The sequence below is a fragment of the Rhinatrema bivittatum genome, chromosome 5 (assembly GCF_901001135.1).
Source record: "Rhinatrema bivittatum chromosome 5, aRhiBiv1.1, whole genome shotgun sequence".
Lineage (NCBI taxonomy): Eukaryota > Metazoa > Chordata > Amphibia > Gymnophiona > Rhinatrematidae > Rhinatrema > Rhinatrema bivittatum.
In genome coordinates this window covers 60,087,625-60,104,291 of record NC_042619.1, presented here as the reverse complement: position 1 = coordinate 60,104,291, position 16,667 = coordinate 60,087,625, and the positions used below count along the sequence as shown (strand labels likewise).

At 43.8% G+C, this 16,667-nt stretch overlaps 1 protein-coding gene across 5 annotated transcripts in view; it reads right to left on the bottom strand.

Moving 5' to 3' along the window:
• The window catches only part of CNTN5 (contactin 5), a 2,626,638-nt gene that overhangs the window by 1,249,288 nt on the left and 1,360,683 nt on the right, over nucleotides 1-16,667 (bottom strand). The window contains exon 1 of one of the 5 annotated variants that reach the window (XM_029602390.1): nucleotides 6,565-6,800. The exons of the other annotated variants lie outside the window; for them this stretch is intronic. The gene's annotated coding sequence lies outside the window, so the exon portion shown is untranslated. Of the gene's footprint in view, nucleotides 1-6,564; nucleotides 6,801-16,667 lie in introns of those variants that run through there. 5 annotated transcript variants of the gene reach the window in all.

The window sequence follows — 16,667 nt, the reverse complement described above, 5'->3', positions numbered from 1 at the left end:
TGCCTACTTTACGGGAATGGATGGGCTATGGTAATAATCCAACAATTATCTCTCTAGAGGGGGCTCTGATACACCCGGTTCATCTGGCATTTTTAATACATGCGCCAGGTCACTCAATACCTCCCTCCGTGGTTGGTAATATTTTAGTTCATTCCATGAGAAGTTGCTGGCGCTTTCTGAGGCAACATTTGAATTTACCATGGCGTGTCTCTTTTTGCCTTCCTCTAGTGGGTAACACGGACTTCCCTGCCGGGCTAGTTGGCATGCGGGTACCACGCTCCCAGTCCGACGGTGCTTGTTATGCATTGCACCATTTTATTAACTTGCAAACTGATGAGATACATCCCTTTACCTATTGTTGTCAACACTTGCAATTTACGACTGCTGATTATTTATCTTACTTACAAATACGTAGTTATCTTAACAAAATCTTTGCTTCCTCAACCAGCCCTATTACTAATGGACCTTTTCAACGGTTTCTTCATTTGTGTGCCAAGAAGAGTTTATCTCTTTCTATCTTCTATCGTTTCCTGCATGATACCCGTGCATATCGGCTAAATGCAACAGTGGCCGCTCACTGGTCGTTAATTCTTGCTAAATCTATCTCGACATCAGCTATCAAACGTAGTTGGGCTTTCATCAAAACAGTTGCACGAAGTGCCTATATGAGAGAACTGCACTTTCGGATACTTCACAGTTTGATTATTTGGCCAAGGAAGGCTTTTCTTGCCGGAATTTCAAAGTCTCATGCCTGTCAGAAATGTACTCAGCCCAACGCTACATTTCAACATTGTTTGTGGGGTTGTGACTGTATACAGAGCTTTTGGACCTCTATCTTCCGGTATTATGGAAAAGATCAGCACTCTTTCCCAAGGTGGGAAGAATCACTTTGCATACTGGGACTCCATGATGCACTGAGGAAGCCACCGGGCCTTACGATTCAATTGGTACATAAAAGTCGACTGATGGCTCTACGAGTAATTCTCCGACATTGGATCTCCCAGACTGTACCGACGTTCAGGGAGTGGAAAGATACCATGTTGGATTTATATCTTTTGGAGAAGAAATCTATTCCCATATTCTCCAGGAGGAAACAGCTGCTGTTTGATGACATCTGGAAGCCCTTTGTGCGGTCTCTCCCCAAGGACACTCAACAAGCACTTGTTCCACAGGGTACATGAAGTCTGTATGCTCCTTGGTTAACCTATTATCGCTGATATCTCTGACTATCTTAGTCTGGGATGCAATGCCAATGTCCACCTTACCAGCAGTCTCTTGATTGATTTATGTTACCTTTATGTTACCTGCTAAGAAATATGATTACTAGACTTCTCATCTTTATCTCTCACTTTCCTTTTAACCCTCTCACTTTCAGGGTAGGGAACTCATGCTTTTGGAACTATTAGTTATGTTTGGTACTATTAGTTATGTTTGGTATTATTAGTTAAGTATGGTCTTGCTAAACATGCTGAAACGGTTAAAATTGCTATAATGACTATGATGATGTAATAGCCATTCAGAAGGGATGTAATAGCTATTTTGATTGTACAGGTTGTCAAAGGTGCTGGGTAGGGGTAGGGGTACGGGGGGAGGGTGGGGTATGGGCAGGGAGTGAATGGTGGGGAGTAGGGGGATCCCTGAGGCGTTCCGGGGATTTACATTTCGTTGTTTCATCTAAGTATTACTCAACTTTGTATTCAATTCTTCTTGTCAAAAATCAGTAGTTATGTTTTGTGTAACAATGGTTGAAAATGAATAAAAAGCATTACAAACAAAAAAACAAAAAAACTACTCTGAATAATTTTGCATCATCTGCAAATTTGATTACCTAACTCGTCGTATTCCTTTCCAGATCATTTATAAATATATTGAAAAGTCCGGGTCCCAGTACAGATCCCTGAAGCACTACACTGCCCACTCCCCTCCACTGAGAAAATTGTCCATTTAATGCTACTCTCTGTTTCCTGTCTTTTACTTTTCCTAGAAGCCTCTCATGAGGAACTTTGTCAAATGCCTTTTGAAAATCCAAATACATTATATCTACTGGTTCACCTTTATCTACATGTTTATTAGCCCCTTCAAAAAAGTGAAGCAGATTTGTGAGGCAAGACTTGCCTTGGGTAAAGCCATGCTGACTTTGTTCCATTAAACCATGTCTTTCTATATGTTCTGTGATTTTGATATTCAGAACACTGATGGCTCCGGTCATCCATTGCTCCCACCATGTGACAGGGGCCGACCAATGGCATCGGTAGCCCCTATGACATAGAAAGAGCAAAGGCTATCCGTGCCATTTTGAATACCGGCAGCCGACAACCCGAGTGCAGGAGATCGCTCCAGGACCCCCGCTGGACCACCAGGGACTTTTGGCAAGTCTTGGGGGGGGGGGGGGTCAGGATGGTGGGGGGTTGTAGTTAATTAAATTTAAAGGGTTGGGATGGGGGGTTTTTTGGGAAATGAATACATATGTAACTAATGAACGGATCGGGGTCCCCTGAGAACGGATGCAATGGATTTGGGTCCCGACGAATACGAATACCGAATTGGACGAATCTGACCCTGGTGCACATCCCTATTAAGGACAAAATAGATTTCTTCAGATCTAAATACTTTATATATTATAAGTTTCATTTGCTTAAAGGATCATCATTTTTTTTCCTTTGTATATATTTCAGACAACTTTCTTGCAGTTAAAAAATTATACTTAATGTTTACAAATATATGTAACTAATGGGGAAAGCCATTATTACATGATAATATATCTGGATGCAGGGTCTCAAACATTGTTTCCCATTCCCTCCCATATCAACCACTGTCCAAAAAAGTACTCTATGGGAACTTAACTCCACCTGGTGCTTAGTAAGTGATGGGGTTGGGTGAGCTAGTGCATTCTGAGATGGAGTAGAGTTTGGGTGGAGGGGGTGGGTTGTGTGGATGGATGAGTTTATGTATATCTGTTAGGGGTGTGTTAGTGGGTGATGGTTATGAGAGTGGGGATATGCATGCATGAGTGGGTGAACAATATGTGTGTGTGAGTGAGGGGCATGTGTATGTGTGCCTGTGAGTGAATGGGTAAATGAGTATGCCTGAGATGGTAGGTTGTGTATGAGTGAACAGGGTGCCTGTGTAGTGAGATTTATTCTGTATCCCTTCTCTCTTCACTTATCAGTGTTCTCCACTTCCCTCTCTTTTTCTTATACTTCCATCTTCCCACCACTATGATCCCCCATCCCTTCCACTACTCTTCTCCTCATCATCATCATTGCCAGGCTATCCTCTTTCATCATTCTCCAGTTTCCACCTCTGGCCTTGGATGTCTTCTATCTCATCAGCTGGTGTGGGGCGCTGGGCTGCCCCTCAGCCATGCTTCTGCATTACACAAGCAGGTCATATTCATCAGTTAGTAGGGCTAATCCCAGGTAGCCACCCCACTGAAAAGCTTCCACTGCTCCTAGGTGGGCTCCTCTGCCTGGGCTCCTCACCACCCACACGGGTCAGGGCCACCAGCAGTTTCTTTCGTCATCTGGCAGGGATGCAGCCATGTAATTGAAATATGCCAGCACAGCCTAACATAGCTCATAGCTAGTCGTGCTCTCCCTCTACCCCCCCCCCCCCCCCCCACACACACACATCGTTGAATTGTAGACTAGTGTACTGTATACCAGTAGGGTCAATAAACACCACCCAAATTAACTCACACTTTTAGATATATATATATATAGTGGATTCAAACAAGTAAGTTGCATCATCCAATCTAGTAAACTCCTTTCATAGGATGAACCTGTCAAATGCAATAGCTGATAATATTTTTGCCTTCCAGAAAAACAAACTATGCTGCCATGTGCTGTGCAACTGACTGCTCCAGTATGAATGGACAGTAGATCCGTTTTCCATATAATACTGACAACAACATAATGTTTACAAATGTAAAAAATAATTGAAATAAGATTTTAGAACAGGTTAAAGCACACAACACAGTGCATTTCTGTAATTTTCTGTGTTCCAGCCAGAAGTATGGATTTTGTAGGTTTAGTTACTTCAGTAGTACAGCTGAGTCAAAGGGCCTAATTTGCTAAGTCTTTTGCTAAACATGTTCACATCTTAATACATTTTGATCTTTCATCTATTTGTCAAATTAAGGGGGGGAGGGAGGCCAGTTGCCCTTCCAGTATTACAATGCTTACAATTATAAAAGCTTACTAAGCCTTTGTTCAAGTAGGCGAGGCAGCGGAGGATCCAACAGACAGTCACGGAATTTTACCAGAGGAAGGGACTTATTTTTTAAATGTTTATTCCCTTGAAGGGATTGAAAGTCGATGGAAAAATAATGTTGGTTGGAGGACCCCGATGCAGTTTGGCTACAACTATTTTGGAGAATTAATAAAGGGCTTGTGTTACTACTCAGGAAAATGGTTTCAAATTGCTACATCACTGGTACTATATGCTGGACAAGTTAAAGAAAAGGAGTCTTAGGGGCCATAATAGTGGCCCATAAGATATGGTGGGAGAAAAGGGACTTTTTTTCACATTTGGTGGATATTCCTTCAGATCCAGTCATACTGAGCTAAATTCCTTCATGGATTTACAATTGTCAGAGATCCATTTGCCTTTGGACTCTCTCGTTGTTCATCTTGGCTCACCATCTGGATCATCCCTTCTTCCTGCTATGAGGAAAGGAGTTAGTTTGATTGTACACATCCAAGTGGCTGCAGAAGCAACATCGCGTGTATCTAGAGATCTGCATCTACTCCCTCGGTTTTGGCCTAGCCACAACTGCTATGGCAAGTCTATATAATGAAAATTATTCCTTTCCAAGTTCCTGAGATATGGGATCCTTTTCATTCTAAAGGGAGCCATATTATCGGCAAATCAGTAGCTCTGGATAAATAATCTCACTGCAAATTGGTTGTGACTGCTTATTTTCTAACTTGTTCAAGCTAAGTAGATCAATTAAAGGAAATAGTGTTGCAAAGCTGTAACTTTATTGCTAAGGTTGCCCATCTTGGTATGAATTTTATATAATAAATGTCTAGTCTGCACCCAAATATGTTTTTCTTGCAGACTATGGAGCAGATTTTAAAACCTGCACGCGGGCGCAGATTTGTTCGCGCAACCCGATGCAAACAAATATATGCCCGATTTTATAAAATGCACGCGCAGCCGCGCACATGTTTTAAAATCTAGGGTTGGCGCATGCAAGGATGTGCACAATTGTGTAACTTGCACGCGCCGAGCCGCGCAGCCTGCCTCCTTTCCCTCCGAGGCCATTCCGAAATCGGAGCGGCCTCGGAGGGAATTTTCCAACCCCCCCCCCCCGCACCTTCCCCTCCTTTCCGCTACCTAACCTGCCCCCCAGCCCTACCTAGAACCCCCTCTTTCCTTTGTTGAAGAAGTTACTTGCGCCGGCCGACAGCCGGCCCGCGATCCCGGGCACAGCGGCAAATGGCCGCTATGCCTGGAGGCTTAGGCCACGCCCTGTCCTGCCCCCAGATCCCCGCCCCTTTTTGCAAGCCCCAGGACATACATGCATCCCGGGGCTTGCGCGCGCCACTAGCCTATGCAAGATAGGCTCGGCGCGTGCAGGGGGAGGCAGGGTTAGGTTTTCGGGGGTTGCGTGCGCATCTTACGCCCGCAACCCTTTGAAAATCTACCCCTATATGTTTCACATTGTACGGAATTTTATACTGATGTACAGATTAGATAGTAGCTTGCATAAAAATCTTGTTTTTGCAATATTTGGAATGAATTCACAATAAAGCTGTTTTGAAAAATGTAAAAAAATACATTGTGATCTGCTAAATTCTATAAGAAGTTAATATGTAGAAAATGAAATACAAAACCGACATTTGCCATGTGGCATTAATGCTCAAAATACAAGCAAGTCTTCAAAATGAATCTAATTATAGCAGCTTAAATTTGAGGAACTGTATGGAAATCTAATTTAATGTTAACACTTCCCATTTGTTTAGTAATATATCTTAACATTCCCCTGCAGAAACCTATTAAAAGGACATGTAATAGATATTATCATCACTATAACGATTTCATTGAAATGCACTATGGTATTTATAGAACAGATATATATAATAATCTTTTCTTCTGCCACCAGACCCTAAGAAGCTCACCTTCGTGTCCATGAAGGTTAAATTATATTTTTTAGAAGTCAGTATATTGAACTAAGCTGACAAACAAGATTACAATTAAACCAATATTGACATCTCTTCTGAACTACAGTCAATACGATGTGTACTGTTATGAATCATATCTGCCATGTCGCTGCAAAAGTATAAAGGTTAAAAGAACTGTATGTATTCTCGTTATGTCAATTAGATAAAAGTGTTTGATATAGCTCTCAAATCATAATGCATTACTTTCAAGTAATGAATCTGAATGCCCTTTATAGAAAATACTTTTTTGGGACAAACAAAATAAACGAGGCATGCTCCCAGAAATGAGCAAACAATTCAAGTGTGCATTTGAACTTTAAAGTAGGCACTCAAACAAATCACGTCAACATTAAAATTACAGCATTGCAATGAGCTTGTAAGAGTGCAATTAACTTACAGCACGGATCCTGTGGCTATAACATGTTGCACTCACTCTAGGCTTCTTCAATTGGCTAGGCTTTTATCTTCCTGTAAAGATTTGTGATTAGGGAAACTGATAACTGTTTTCACATTTCTTTTGCAATCTGATTATTTTTCTTGCTTAGGTCCAGTGGCGTAGCCACGGGTGGGCCTGGGTGGGCAGGTGCCCACCCAACTTAGACCCAGGCCCACCCAACTGGCACCGGAACTGCAAGGCTGTCGCGGGATCCCATCCCCACGACAGCGAACAAGAGAACCCACGCCTCGCGCGCCATCACGGCACACGTGGGGCAGCGCTGCTGCGGCCGTATGGCCAACCGGTCTTCCTGTTCGGGGGGGAGCGGAAGCGCCGTGGGCAGCTTCCGCTTCCTCCCCCCAAAGCAGGAAGATCAGCTGCCTCTCCTGCTGCCACCCCTTCTCCTGCTATCTTCGGGCCCGCCGAACTTCCTGTTTGGGGGTGGGGAGCGGAAGCGCCGCGGGCAGCTTCCGCTTCCTCCCCCCAATGCAGGAAGATCAGCTGCCTCTCCTGCTGCCACCCGTTCTGCTATCTTCGGACCAAACGGCCCGCCGAACTTCCTGTTTGGGGGAGCGGAAGCGCCGCGCACAGCTTCCGATTTCTCCCCCAAAGCAGGAAGATCAGCTGCCTCTCCTGCTGCCACCGGCCTCCTGCAATCTTCGGGCGTCGGGCCGTATGGTCCGCCGATCTTCTTGCTTGGGGGGGGAGGGAGGAAGCGGACGTTGTGCGCTGCGCTTCCGCTCCCCCCCCCCCCGACAGGAAGTTCGGACGCCCGAAGATAGCAGGAGTCCGGTGGCAGCAGGAGAGGCAGCTGATCTTCCTGCTCTGGGGGAGAAAGCGGAAGCTGTGCACGTGCTTGAATGTGTATGTGTGGATGAGAATGGGAGTGTGTGTGGGTGAAAACTGGAGCCTGGGTGTGTATGTGGGTGAGAATGGAAGCTTGAATATGTGGGTGAATGGGAGCTCGAATGTGTGTATGTGTGGTTGAGAATGGGAGCCTGGGTTTGTGGGTGGGTGAGAATGGGAGCTTGAATGTGTATATATGGGTGAGAATGAGAGCCTGGGTTTGTGTGGGTGGGTGAGAATGGAAGCTTGAATATGTGGATAAGAATGGGTGCTTGTATGTGTGGGTGAGAATAGTACCTTAAATGTGTATATGTATGGATGAGAATGGGAGCTTGAATATGTGTGGGTGAGACTGGGAGCATGGGTTTGTGGGTGAGAATGGGAGTCTGGGTTTATGTGTGTGGGTGAGAATGGGTGCCTGGATGTGCGTCTGTGTGTGCATAAGAATATAAGCCTGGGGAGGGGTGAGAAAGTGAGAACTTGAATGTGAGCTTGGGGGGGGGGGGGGAGAGCATATGAGAGTGAGAGCTTGAGTGTGTGAGAGGGAGTCTGTGAGAGAAAGCGTGTATGTGTGTGTGTGTGTGTGTGGAAGGGAAGAAGACAGTAATAGAAGAAAGACACTGAAAAGGAATTAGGAAATGAGCTATAAGGGAAAAAATGGGAAAAAGAGACCAGGACCAACTGATTAGAAAAATACAAAGATCAGACAACAAAGGTAAAAATATATATCTATATTTTGAGATGTTAGCAATTTAAATATAAGCAACACAACCGCTCTCTCAACATTTATGGACAGGTAGGAGCCGTGTATAAAATCGTAATAATAAGAAGGCTAAAGTACCACAAATCACCATGAATTATGTTTGTATCATTAAGTAAACCTCATACTTAGGCGTAGATGTGAATGCTATGCTGCATAATTTGGCATTATTTATCAGTAAAAAAACAACTAGCAGACCTGCATGCCTACAGCCCACCCATGTTAACCTTGTGCCCACCCAAAAAATCAATTCTGGCTACGCCACTGCTTAGGTCTTGATTTAAAAAGCATTTTTTCCCCCCTTGTAAAAACAGAATGTGCAAAATGCCTTAACAAAGCAGGCCCTAAGTTCATAAGTTTGTATTGAAAAAGGGAAGCGGGTCCTCAAATTTAAAAGGAAAGGCCATATAGTGATTTTAAATCATCATGAGGGCTGGGGGAGGGGGGGGGAGGGGGGGGGGAGGGAGAGGGTCCCCTTGGAGTTTTCTCAGCTGGGGGAGGTGGGGGAATTTGAAGTTTGCAAATCTAGCCCTGGGATGATGTGAAATACCGGGAGAAGGAGAAAAACAGGGTTCCTGAGATGTGGCAGAAAACATGCATGTAATAATGTTTCTAGATTCGCCAAAAGATGGTAACTCTGCAGTGCCACTGAGAACTCGGTGCCATGGCTTGTCCTCTAAGAAGTGTGTGTGTGTGGGGAGGGGAGGAGGACAATTCTCTCCCTTCCCTTTCACTTTCTTCCCCATTAATTTTTTTGTGATCACTAATTTTGTGCAGCATTAACATATTTCTGCTCTTTGAACTTTGTGTCCTAAAAACAAAATACCACTATCTGCAAAGAATACAAATCAAAGTTTCATTGTTTTGTTTTCTGCCTAGTTCCTTGCTATTTTAATTTCCTTTGCTGTAATTTGTTTTCCTGGCAAATGCTTTTAATAAGGCTGCAGGGTTGCTTGTCACCCTGAAGTTGAACCGACAATTGTGAAGATTTAAAGCATGAGCAGGAAACAGGTAGGACAGAAAAGAGAAAAGTAGAACAGCAGGAGATGAGGTCTTAAGTGCATAAGAAGGGAAGATAAAAGGGATAAGAACTGGGAAACAGTGAGGGAGAAAAAGATAAAGTATATGAATGAAAATTGCTAGCATCTATCACTAATTGTCATCAGGTTTTATTTAATTGAAACCAATGTTTATTTTCAGCAGAGTTTACAATCGAATACTTACGCATAACTCCTGTGATCCTATGCAAGAGACTCATAGACCATGCAGTGCAAGAGTGTTTGGATTTGTTACTCCCAAGTTCAGCGAGACCAGACACAGTGGGCAGAATTGAAACTTCTCCTAATTCCCCATTTCTAAGTGGCACTTGACACAGTGGGAGGAATTTCTGCTGGCTAATAATGTTTAATGGACTTTTTCTGCAGGAAGTTGTCCGAACTCCTTTTTAACCCAGCTATGCTAGATTCCTTGACCTTTTCCTCCAGCAATAAATTTCACAGCTTGATTGTGCGTTGAAAAAAAAATCTTTCTTTTTTTTTTTTTTTAAATCTGCTACCTACTTATTATTTTATAAACCTCTAAGAAATCCCTTCTATGCCACCTTTTCTCCAAGCTGAAGAGACCCAACCTGTTTAACCTCTCTTCGTAAGAGACCTGTTCCATCCCTTTAATCATTATTTTCTCCTTCTCTATAACTTTTCTAAGTCTGCTATTTCAATTTTTGAGATTAGGTGACCAGAAATACCTACAATACTCAGGGTGCAGTAGCATCATAGATCAATACAGAGGCATTATGATACTCTCCATTTTATTCCCTTCTGCAACATTATAACATCCATTTGCTTTTTTAGCCACCGCCATACACTTAACTGATAATTTCATTGTATTGTCTAAAATGACTCCAAGATCTTTTTCTTATGTGGTGACACTATGGAACTCAGCATTCTCTACCTATAATTTGGGGTTTCTTTCCCTATAATCATCAATTTGCACTTGTCCACATTAAATTCCATTTGCCATTTAGATGCCCATTCCCCCAGTCTCGCAAGGTCCTTCTGCATTTCCTCACTGTCTGTCCATATTTTAACAATTTTGAATCATCTGCAAATGAGGTCACCTCACTCATTTCTCCTTTTCCCAGATAGTTAAATCCTATGTTAAACAGCATCAGGCTTGGTACAAATCCCTGGAGACTTCAGTATTTGCCTTTTTCCATTGGGAAAACTATTTATTTCTATTTTCTGTTTCCTGTCTTTTAACCAGTTAACAAGCCACAACTGAACATCACCTCCTATCCCATGTCTTTATAAATACCTAAGGATTCTCTCTTATGGGATTTTGTCAAATGCCATTTGAAAATCCAGATACACTATATTAACTGGCTTAATCCTATCTGTATGTTTATTAACACCTTCAACAAAATGCAGTAGATTGGTATGGCAAAACTTTCCTTTGCCTAAATCCATGTTGGCTTCTTCCCAGTTGGTCATGTTTAACTATATGGCCAGGAATTTTGCTTTTAAGAATGGTTTCTACCATTGCGCCCAGCTCCAATATCAGATTCACTGGTCTATAGTGTCTGGGATCAGATCTGGAGTGCTTTTTATAAATTGGTGCTACTTTAATCTCCCTTCAGTCTTCAGGTTATTGTGGCTGTTTTTAATGATAAGCAAAAGATTACAAGTAACAGGTCTGCAGTTTCATATTTGAATTCTTTCAGAACATTGGGTGAATACCATCCGGTCCTAGTGATTTGTTACTCTTTCTATAAAATCAATGTTCTCAATTTCTTCTTCCCTTTTCAGAGTGATTTGCTTCAGTTCTTCTAAATCATCACAATGAAAGAATATGTTGGGTGTGTGTGTATATCTCCCAACATCTTTTCAGTAAACATAGAAGCAAATAAATCATTTAGGTCCCAATATTCAAAGATATCCAGCTATCTATTGGTTGAATATAACTTATCTGGCTAAGATGGCTGCGACCACTGTTGCTCACCTCTTGCTTGACTACACTGACTCCTCTGGGTCGACTCGCGGCCTCCGCCAGCTACCGCCGGCCTACACGCCCTGTTTCCTGGGCCCCCCTTGATGGCGTGGACGCTGCCGATCGCCATCTTGCCCTCGGAGTCCCTTAGGCACGCGCGTGCGCTACCTGGCCAGTCTTATGCACGTCATGGTGGGAACCTCAGGGGCGTCCCCCTTGGATGACGACATTCTTCAAGGACTCTTAAGCCAGCTGACCCTGCCTATCTATGACTTGCAATGAGTTCCCTCATTGCTGAATCTGCTTTGCTCGCTACAGACTCTTGTTCCAGCTCCTATTCCGTGGCGTGAGATATTCCGGGTACCTGCTCCTCGGGGGCCCTTCCTGTCTCTAGCTATCTGCTCCTCGGAGGGCCTTCTGCCTAGGACTTCTGTCTGCTCCATTCCCCAGGGCCTTCTCTAGAACTTTAACTCTGCTACATTGAGTACCCTGCTCTGCGGACCATTGAAGTACCATTGCTACTGAGGAATCCTCACCGATGTGCCTGCTCTACGGACCATTGCCATACCATTGCTACTAAGGAATAGGGATGTGCAGAGGGATGCCATATGTTGCATTCGTGATTCGGATTCGTCAGGGAGCAGATACGTTGCATTCGGCCGTATGGCGCCCCGATGCATTAATACGGCGATTTCTATTCGTGTCCCAGCTAAAATTAAAATTAGCTACAACCCCCCGCCCTCCTGACCCCCCCAAGACTTACCAAAACTCCCTGGTGGTCCAGCGGGGGGGTCCGAGAACCATCCCCTGCACTCACAACCTCGGTGCTGGTTTCATCATGGCGCTGATAGTCTTTGTCACAGGGGCTACCAGTGCCATTGGTCAGCCCCTGTCACATGGTCATCGGCACCATCTTGTGCTCCTACCATGTGACAGGGGCTGACCAATGGCACCGGTAGCCCCTGTGACATAGTATGGGCAAAGGCTATCGGCGCCATTTTGAGTACTGGCATCCGACGGCCGGAGTGCAGGAGGTTGCTCCGGGACCCCCGTTGGACCCCAGGGACATTTGGCCAGCTTGGAGGGGCCTCCTGACCTCCACAAGACTTACCAAAAGTCCATCAGGGGTCCGGGAGCGACCTCCTGCACACCGGCCGGTTGATGCCAGTACTTAAAATGGCGCTGATCACCTTTGCACTCACTATGTCACAGGTACCGACGGTCGGCCCCTGTGACATGGTGAGGGCAAAGGCGATCTGCTGCCAGTACTCAAATTGGCACCGATCGCCTTTGCCCTCACTATGTCACAGGGGTCGACCGTCGGTACCTGAGACATAGTGAGGGTAAAGGCGATCGGCGCCATTTTGAGTACTGGCATCGGCCGGCCGGCGTGCAGGAGGTCGCTCCCGGACCCCCGCTGGACTTTTGGCAAGTCTTGTGGTGGTCAGGAGGCCCCCCCAAGCTGGCCAAAAGTCCCTGGGGGTCCAACGGGGGTCCCGGAGCGACCTCCTGCACTCCGGCCGTCCGATGCCAGTACTCAAAATGGCGCCAATAGCCTTTGCCCATACTATGTCACAGGGGCTACCGGTGCCATTGGTCAGCCCCTGTCACATGGTAGGAGCACAAGATGGCACCGATGACCATGTGACAGGGGCTGACCAATGGCACCGGTAGCCCCTGTGACAAAGGCTATCTGCGCCATGATGAAACCGGTACCGAGGGTGTGAGTGCAGGGGGTGGCTCTCGCACTCCCCGCTGGACCACCAGGGAGTTTTGGTAAGTCTTGGGGGGGGGGGGTTCAGGAGGGTGGGGGGTTTGTTTAAATATTTATTTAGGTGGCCGTATAATTCGGGGAAGATTCGTGTATTCATGGGGAATCGCGATATGTTTCGCTTCCCCACGAATACTACGAATAGTGTAATATATGTTGCGGATCGCCAATACGGCGAAAACGAATGCACACCCCTACTAAGGAACCCTCATCGGTGTACCTCACTCTGTGGACCTTTGCCGTACCATCACTACCGAGGACCCTCACCAGTGTACCTCACTCTGTGGACCATTGCTGTATCATCATTACAGAGGACTTCTCTGTTGGTATACCCCACTTCATAGACCCTGGGGCTCCCCAGCGCCTGTGTGTCTTTCTGCCATACTCCCTGCTCTGCGGGAAGTGTCACTCTACTTCTCTAATAAAGTTTCAAGGACTCTTAAGCTAGTACTGATGTCAGCTCCCTGTGCTGACGTTCCGTGACTCCACCACCAGGGGTCACTCTCTTTAGCTTCCTCTGCCTCTCATCTCTCTCTTTCCAGCACCTTTTGCTCTACGCACCTCACAGCTGAGACCTCGCCTCCCGATGGTGAGGCTCACAGGGCTCCTCCCCATGGGCGGTACCATCTCTCACCTCGGACCAGGGCCCACATACCCACAAATCCTAACACTTAGTATAGAGGCATTGAAAGTGCAGCGTGAAAGGGAGAAGTGCCTTTTGCGATTAAAGGAGTGACATCACTGCAGCCTTTACCCCGATGCAGACCACCTCAAAACACAGCGTTATGTTAGGTGCCTCTTAAGAAATCTTACTGCATTGGATGTCGGCAAAGGGAAGTAAAACATTTTTATCTGCATATGAAATATCTAAAAAAATGGACATTGGAGACCTATGATTTTATGTGACCAGGTGTGTGACTAAATTAAATGGTTCCACATGGAGAGGAGGTATGAATTCTATCATATTTATATCATTGTTTATTGGCCCTGAATGCTTTGATTTGCATATTGTACATTGTGCATTCCAGCAACTGGATTTTTAGTGATTTAGCCAGATATTCAGGGGCTGCCATTTAGCCAGATTAGATCCTACTTATCTGGCTAAATTTTGGCCTCCTCATTTTTCTGCTATTAGCTTGTCATCCCTAAGCATCCCTTTTTTATCCTTTAGTCATCTAGCAGTCCATCTGAGTCAGTCATCTGTTTCTTTCTTCAAAGCAACAAAGATCTTGGCCTTTTCAATTACATTTAAATATTTGATATAGATTATTAGATACTTTGATTACACTAAAACTATTGATATCATAGTTCATGCTTCATGCAAGCTTTTAACCTTCCTAAATGCTCTTCTTAGTTTTTTTTTCTAATTAATTTCCAAATTTTATCATTGTCTCCCTTTTAAATGTTAAACGCTTGTGCGGCAGTTTTACTTAATGTTCTTCCTCAGTTATTATGTCAAATCTGACTGCATTATAAACACTATTTCTAAGTGGCCCCTCTGCCATTATCCCTTGTACCAGTTCCTGCATTCCACTTAGGACTAGATCTAAAATAGCTCCTCCTTTCATTGGTCTGGAATCAGCTGCATCATGAAGCAGTCATTTTATGGCATCCAGGAGTCATGATTAGCCAAGCTATGCTTTCAGCTTATTGCAGTATTAGGTAGACGTGGTCCAGGGGTCAGTGATTGTGCAACGCAGTGACTAGCAATTAGTAGAATGTATTTAGCATGTCTGAATTCTTTCAGCTGTGCAGGAAGACTTTAACATGAGAGGTCTGGGACAGGATGAAAAGAGGAAGATAGTTAAAGGTTACAAAAGAAAGATATTCTGACATGCTTAGCAATGCAAATGTAAAAATATGCCAAAAAGTATGCCTGTTTAAAATAAATATGCCTGTTTAAAATAAAAATGAAAAGGAAATTTACAGGTCAGGATGACCTAAGAATGCTGAGATATGTGATTCATGCTAATTTTAGCATATAAGAGAAATGCTGTTCCTGTGATGTTTAGAACTCTGATGAGGCTTGTTCATGTCAGAGAATCTCTTGATATGCGCATATCAGTAAAGCGGTAATGCTTATTACAGTTAACTTGGGTGTGATTTTTATTTGACCTGAGTTAGGAGAAGGCCCAGGGATCTAACATTCTTTATAGTTTCTGTGCAGTTCCTTCACAGGATCTTTACCACCCTAGCATGTCCGGATGAAATATTTATCAAATCAATACTGGGGCAATCAAATTTTCCCATTATCATTGTGTTGCCAATTTTATTTGCCTTTCTAATTTCTGTTAGCATTTCATTGTCTGAATCGTCATCCTGTCCAGAAAGAAGGTAGACCATCCATACCTATTCTCATCACATATAGAATTTCTGGCCATAAAAATTTCACAGTGCATTTTTTTCCTGCAGGACTTTTATACCACTTGAATCTATGTCATTCTTGCTACCCTTCCACCAATTTGATCTACCATTTTATCAATACAATGAGTACCTTCATATCATAGTACCCCATTGATTATCCCCATCCACCAGGTCTCTGAGATACCTATTATTTCTATTTCCCTTTTTAAGTGCCTTACATTCTAACTTTCCAGTCTTATGTTTTAGAATTATGGTATTCACATACAGACAATTTAAAAAAATATGTTTTTTTTTATTGTTAATTTTACTTATAAACTTCTTATTAAGAGTTGGTAAAGGTAATTTCAAATCCATCATATTTGTCTGGTCTTCTTCACAAACATCACTATAGGAATATTCTAAATTCCCAATTATGCCAGTATCCTTAGAAGATACCTCTATCTCCCTTTTAAATAATAGCGACAAAAGCCGGGCTGCACCCTGGTTAGGGTAGATGCTATTCCATCAGAATAGGCTTCCCCTTCACCAAAATGTTTCCCAGCTCCTAATTAATCTAAAGCCTTCTGCACCACCATCTTATGCATGCATTGAGACTCCATAGCTCAGCCTGCCTTTGTAGTCCTGCATGTGAAATGATGAACATTTTAGAGAATGCAACCCTGGAGGTTCTAGGTTTCAACTTCCTACCTAACAGCCTACATTTGGCTTTGAGAGTCTTCTTCTGACTTTCCTGTGCAGTTGGAACCCACATGTACCACGACACTGGGTTTCTCTAGCAGACATTTGAGGTCTTCTACCTTTGCACCATGCAGCTAGCTGTCATTGCCAGTTCAAACATGACTGCAGGTGTTCTTAGGCTTAAAATCTGAGCCCAACACTGCAGTATGCTCATTTATGCTATTTATTTATTTAAGAATTTATAGTTAAAATGGTCAGATGCTGGTGTCCTTCAGATTTTGGTCTGGTAGATTTCCCTCTCTGGTATCAATGAGATATCAATTATGGTCTCCTCTCCTCATTGGCATACATCAGAGGTACATGCTTTTGGTCTGATCTCTGCTGGAAGGCTCTTCTCTTCTTTCATCGTCTTTCTTGAGGTTCAGATACTTTCCTCTTTCTGTCATCGGAACTAAAAACTAGTTCAGTGTGCGAGACTTACTTTAATACAGCTATGCTGCAAGGGTGCTGGTGAGCCATGATGAAAAAAGAGCACAGAGCATGCTTAGTTTATCATGCATGTGTTACTTTTTATTGTGGCTTCTTGTTATTTCATGCACAAATATGTTTAGCACATAAAAGGTAGAGCTTTATGGATTAATCTGCATGCTAATAGTCATA